The sequence below is a fragment of the Cynocephalus volans genome, chromosome 4 (genome assembly GCF_027409185.1).
Source record: "Cynocephalus volans isolate mCynVol1 chromosome 4, mCynVol1.pri, whole genome shotgun sequence".
In the NCBI taxonomy this organism is placed as follows: Eukaryota; Metazoa; Chordata; class Mammalia; order Dermoptera; family Cynocephalidae; genus Cynocephalus; species Cynocephalus volans.
The window spans coordinates 78422270-78428766 of record NC_084463.1 but is presented as its reverse complement, the minus strand read 5'-3'; positions in this window follow the sequence as shown (position 1 = coordinate 78428766).

Genomic DNA, 6497 nt, shown 5'->3' with positions numbered 1-6497 from the left:
TGTTGTTGTTGTTAATTAGTGAGATACCAGAAGGAAAAACTATAGCCAAAGACTATCCAAATGAAAAAAGGAAAGGAAGCCACAATTTTTTTTTTTAATTCCATTTTCCTTTACTCCTAAAATCCACCCAAAAAAGAATTTCTTGCTAACATGAGTGAACATGAAGGTGTTTTCTTTCCCTCATCCCCAGAGATGGTAGCAGAAATGGAACTGGTGAATAGGCCCAATTCAAACAAAGATATCTACAGTAATAACATTGGGAGAGACGATTTGTTTTGGCAGATAGAAGAGATTTCTGATTGTTTTGGTTTTCTTCTCTTGGAGCCAGTCGGCATCTGGCTTTGAGAACTATGGGTATGGTCACCATATGTCCTACATTTTTCTAGGGCAGTCCCAACTTAAAATACTGAGTCATGTTGCTCGCTTAAGAACAGTTGTATTGGTGACACCATGGATCCTCATTTGCAGTTCAGGAAATATGGTCATTGTAACTACAGAAGTCGTATTAGACAGCATAAAAGTAAGGGTAGGTCACGAACTAAAGAAAAATAAACTGAGATTTTTTTTCTCCCTCTATAATATTGTTCCCCTCACACATAATGCCAAGTGCTGGTCTGGCACTTTCCTCTACAGAAAAAAAGAAAGTAATGGGTTTCCAGGGTGATTGTGACCAATCCCCAATATCTCTGAGCACAGTTAGGCAATCTTCAGGAGATTTCAGCCTCATTCAGTTTGATAATTTTCTATTGAGAGAGCAGAGTGGGAAAGGATGTAATAATAATAATAATAGTAATAACTAGCATTTATTCGTTTATTGAGAACTTATCTGTGCCAGAACATGGCTGGGTGTTCTAGGCATTAGCTCATCTAATGTTTGTGACAGTCCTATTAAGAGGACACTGTTATTCTCTTCTTTTACTTACACAAAAACAAGCTCAGAGAGATTAAGTTGCTGACAGTCACATGACTGGTGATTGACAGAGCTGGTGTTCAAGCCTGGTTGGCCCCAGGATTTCTCAGTAGGTAGCCTCATCATACATGTAAATAATGTAAGTAATTTTGAAACAAGAAGGTTGAGGATCAGGCCTGAAATTTCTGGGGTGAACATGGAGCTGTGAGAATATCAGGCAGGGTACTGTCACAGAAGAGCAATTCTCTTAAGAGTTGTTTTTCAAACTGGAAATGTCTCAGAACCAGAAATCCATTATGTAAAAGTAAATGTATCTGGATAGGATTATTAGTGATGTGCAAATCTAGGAGTGTTTGGAGCTTGGCTACACATTATGTTCTAGTTTTCAAAGGCTCTGGAAGAAGCAAAACTCAAAACATGTTTCTACACAGTAAATATCCACTTTGGTTTCATATCCATGTGTGTTTCTAGAGGAACTAACTACTCTGGACTTGTTTCTTATTCTAGTGGGTGCCCCTAATAGAAATATCCACAGATAGAGCAGGCCTACAGGATACTGTGGAAGTCAGAGGACCCAAACTCAGCCTAATGAGACCGGAAAAACAAATCAAAAAATGTTTAAGAATCTCTATCTACTATAGCCTTGGGTATACAGCTAAATAGAGCAAGTCCTTGGGTAAGAAAAGGAAAAAAATAACATATGGGGTACCTATCTATGCAAGCCACTATTCTTGATGCTGGGGACACCATCCTCATCCTTAGGGAATTTTCACCACGAAGGTGATAAAGACAAGTGAACAGATAAGTATGCAACAGTGTGGTAAAAGGACGGGGTTCCATAGCAGCACAGAGACAAGGCATTTAAAGCCAGCCTTGAGTGGTGTTCCAATTATGCATTGCTGTGAACAAACTACCCCTAAACCTAGTGGCTTACAACAACAGCCATTTATTTATATTTTGCTAGTTTGTGGGTCAGGAATTTGGGCAGGAGTCAGCTAGGCAATTCTTTTCTTTCACATGGTGTTGACAGAGGTCACTTAGTAATATCCAGTTGGAGGATTAATTAGTCTGTAACATCCAAGATGGCTTCACTAATTTGTCTCTTTCCTTACTGGGGATAACTAGATTCTATTGACCAAAACTGTCACAAGTCTTCCCAGATTCAACAAGAAAGGACTTAGACCTCATTTCTCAATAGAAGGAGTGCTAAAGAATATGTAGCCTTGTTTTATAACTGCCACAGTCATCTCTATTACCATAAATTATTTAAATTAATCATATAAGCAAAATATATTTACTTTCTTCTCCTTTAAAAGTCTCATCTAATTATGACATCAGGTTCAGGCCTGAGGTCCAAGATCTCATTATCCAAATTAGAACCAGAAGCAAATAAATCTTTTCAGAGCCAGTTCCTTGGGTATGATTCCTCTCAGTCTGAATACTTATGAACTAAAGGGACAATTTTTCTATCTTTATCCCCACAAACACCACAAATACCAAACATACAGAGGTGGGAAGGAAAAGAAAAACTGCAATAGAGAGTCCTGTTCAAAAAGCAGGGCAATAGAAGGCATATAGCAGTCACTGGTTCATAGCATTTTTGAAATTCAATCATGAACATGTCTACTCTTAAACTAGGATTTGATCATGCCCCATGACTCTCTGGCTCACTCTCTGAGCTCTTGGTTCCACCCTCTAAATCATTCTTGCCTGTGTTTGCAACTGAATAACTTTCTCAGTGTGCTTCTTGCTTATAGAAATTCAGAGATTCAAATCTTTTCTTTTTATAGTGTTTCTGTCCCTTTCAGCTCACACTGATATAATACCTTTAATGGGTTTCTTATGTATCAATTTATGAAATTCACTTAGTAAACAAAAAAACCACAGTCACAAATACCTTAATAATTAGCTCTTCTCAACTTTGGCTTCCTGTGGGACTACTGTAAATGATCTTAAGCATCTTAGAAACAATAGTTTAACTAAGAGGGCCCATGAGACACATCCTCAAGATTCTCACAGACTTTTTTTTCTTTAACTAAGGGAATGTATGAGGCATGAGACAAGGTCACACAGTGATATTCATCTGGGGATTGAGCTGGTATGTAGGATCCAAGATAGCTTTACTTACTTGTTGTTGCCTTGGTGGAGATAGCTGGAAGGCTGAGCTCAGCTGCAACTATTGTTCCAAGTGCCTACCCATGGCCTCTCTATCATGGAGGCTTTGGAGTAGCCATATTTATTACACGGAAGCTCATAATTCTTACACAGCAAGAAAAAACATTCCAGTAAGCAAGATAAAAGGTACTTCGCCTTTTATGATCTAACCTCACAAGTCATATAGTGTCACTTCCACTGTTTTCTATTGGTCAAAACAGTCACAAACCCACTCAGATTTAAGGGGAGGAGACTTAGACTCCACCTTTCAATAAGGGGAATGTGAAAGAATTTTCAGACCTGTTTAAAATCACCACAAGTGTCCATAGGAAAGATCTTCCACAGAAAACAATATCTAAACAGAGACTTGAAAAGAACGGGAATTAGGTGAAGTGATGGGATGGATAGGGAAGGATGTTTAAGGCAGAGATGAGGGAAAAGGTAAAGCATGGACCATGAAGGGATTTAAAAAAATTTGTGGAGCTGTAGTGTGTGAGAGTGTAGTGGAGGAGTAAGCAGAAGTTATATGGAAAAGGGATATCAAATTTTGTCTTAGGAATAAGCAACAGCAGATCTTACTCTGGGCTGCACACTTTAAAGAACGCTCTTGGACCCTCATTCATCCATTCATACCCTCCCAATGGTATGAAGAATCTTAGGCCAGAATCAAGAGGACGTGCCCATCTGAAAATGATGTCCCCTTCTAGACGAGGCTTTGGATATCTGGAACCCTGAAATTTCCTGCCAAAACAGAGATGAAACCCAAAGGATTGTGCAAACCTGAGAGATGGCCAAGAGGCAGCTGTCTTGGGGGACAATGGATAGAGGTTGTACAGACAGCTGGGGTGTCCATATGCTGGTGTGCAAGGCCATCTGAAGGGTGTCGTGAAAAGAAAGCAGACAGGGTGAGAGTTTCAGGTCTCCTAGTATCTCAATGTTCTGGCCTGGAACTCTGAGGAATCCAAGAATTCTAAATTTGAACTAAGCCGTCTAGGCCTTTATGAAGTTACATTTGTCAAGGCATTCAGGTACAGTACATTTTAAGAACAGTTTGATAGCGTGATTTATAAACTAACAAGTGGTATTTGGGCTCCATTTGTACTGTTATTATCCTGGGACCTTCAAGAGGCCTGAAGACTGTCTGTGCCTAGCTAAGGAGTTTATGTTATATCCCAAGGGCAACACGGAACTATTAAAAGATTTTAGTCAGACAAGTGATATTTATTTACTGATATGTCACAAGTACCTAGAAAGGAGCCTGGCACACTGTAGACACATTATAAATATTTTTGAATGAATTAATTAACATCTGCATTTTAAGAAGATTGCTCTGGTACAGTATGGTAAAAGTTTTGGAGAAGAGCAGGACTGGTGGTGGGAAGACTAGTTAGAAGGCTCTGGAAGTAATTTAGATAAGTGGTGCAAGTGGCTGTAACTCAGGTGTGGGTATTAGGATGGAGAAAATTGGAAAGAAAAGAAACATATCTATGTTTTGTGTGTTTGTTATACTATGTTACAATATTTTTCTTGTAGTTACATCTCCCATACCAATAAGATGTCCTTGGCAACCTGCCAGAACTTCCTCACCTCTTAATTATCAATGCCTAGCATAACCACTTAAATAAATGTTTATTGAATTAATAATTCATTTATGAAAGGATTACTACTTGTAATTCTCACCACAACCTTATGAGATTTCTTTATTTAGCTGATGAAACTATTGGAAAGACAAAATAATATAGAATAAAATCTGAGCCTCTTTACATGGTCCACAAAACCCCACATGATCTGTCCCTACCTACCCCTCCGATATCACCTATGCAACATTCCCCCTCATTCACTCTACTCCTGCTACACTGGCTTTATTTCTCTCTATCCAGTAGCCAAGTGCTTTCCCACCGTTTTTTTCTTTCTCTCTCTCTCTCTTTTTTTTTTTTTTTTTTTTTTAAATAAAGCCGCATCACATGCCTTTCTCCTGAACTTTCACAGGAGATTAGCTCTTGCTTCTTGGAGAACTGACTAAGTGGAAAGAAAAGATGTTTGTAACTAACACCAAAGAAAAGTCTGTTTGTTCTCAAGACACTGAGCGTGTTGTTCAATCCAGTGAGTTCATCCATGCATTTTCTTGGACCCTGCAGGGGTCATAATGGCAGCAGGGTGTCAAGCCATTTGGTTCAAGTCATGCCCATTCAGGCTGCCCCAGGGCAGTATTAACTTAGGGAGTTGATTTTCCTTTCTTCCTTGGGTTTTAAAAAAAAGAAGACTCAAAAGAGGGGATATGTGACTCTTGCTTATTTGCTCACATGTGCTTGCTCTCTCTTCCTGTTTCTCTCTGCTGCCACTGCCTCTGGGGCAGAGAGGACCTCTGCTTGTCCTCATTTTCTATACTAACTCTTCTTTTTTAATTTGGCATGGGGGCACAGGGGCAGCACTACTGGCAGAGCTAAGGGGTCCAGCTTGAAAAGTAAGAGGACTCTAGCCCTACTCTGGAGCTCAGCTCTCATGGTACCACAGGAAAATGTGGAGAACAATAAAACAGTCCCCCTGAAACAATTTAATCTATGTACTCAGGAGTCAGGAATTCTAATCCTTGATTCAATCTGATTGCTGCTGAGGTCAAAATCCTGTAAGCATTTTAAGGTGAGGGCCCAGTTATGGAGAGTTCTTATCCTAATAAGGCCTAGCACAGCACATGACCAATTAGATGAGAAAAATTAAATCTCTCCTTAATAAGTCATGTGCATGAGGATTAATGTCCAAGGATAAGTATTGCCGTATTATTTATAGAATCCAAACCTAGAAATCCTAAATAAGTACAATAAGGAATTGATTAGATGAATGAATGGAACATACCTAGAGTGAATCTATGCAATCATTTAAAATCATGGAGTGGAGAATATTTAATAATATAGGAAAATTCTCAATATATTATGTAAAAAAGGAACATGTAGTGATTGAGCCCAAATTAGAGAAAATGTATAAGTACTTGCAAAAGAAAAAGAATATGTGGTTAGGAGTACATTTTTTTCAACATGTTTTTAGAATTATTTTTTCAGATTATCAATAATAAGTTAATTTTTAAAAGCAGAAAAATTATATTATTTAATTTATTATTATTTAATCGATTTATTACTAAATCGATTTCTGATTATGGTGGCTCATATTGGAAGAAAAAAAAAGCATGGCGGTCTTCTTGTCAAACTGCTTCGGAACCAGGTAAAATCAAATAATAAGGAAGCACTTACTATGGGAAACTGAGAGAGTGACAAAAAGTGACTTTCACTAATTTGCATGACAAGAACACTAGGCTCACTCTCTCTTCAAGTCAGAGCCTATTTCCAGGAGATCTGACATTAGTATTTAATACTTTAGTGTCACCAGAAGTCAGTCTATTGTGCTTTCTCTCTTTCCAGTATTTGTGTTTTAAGTCTTA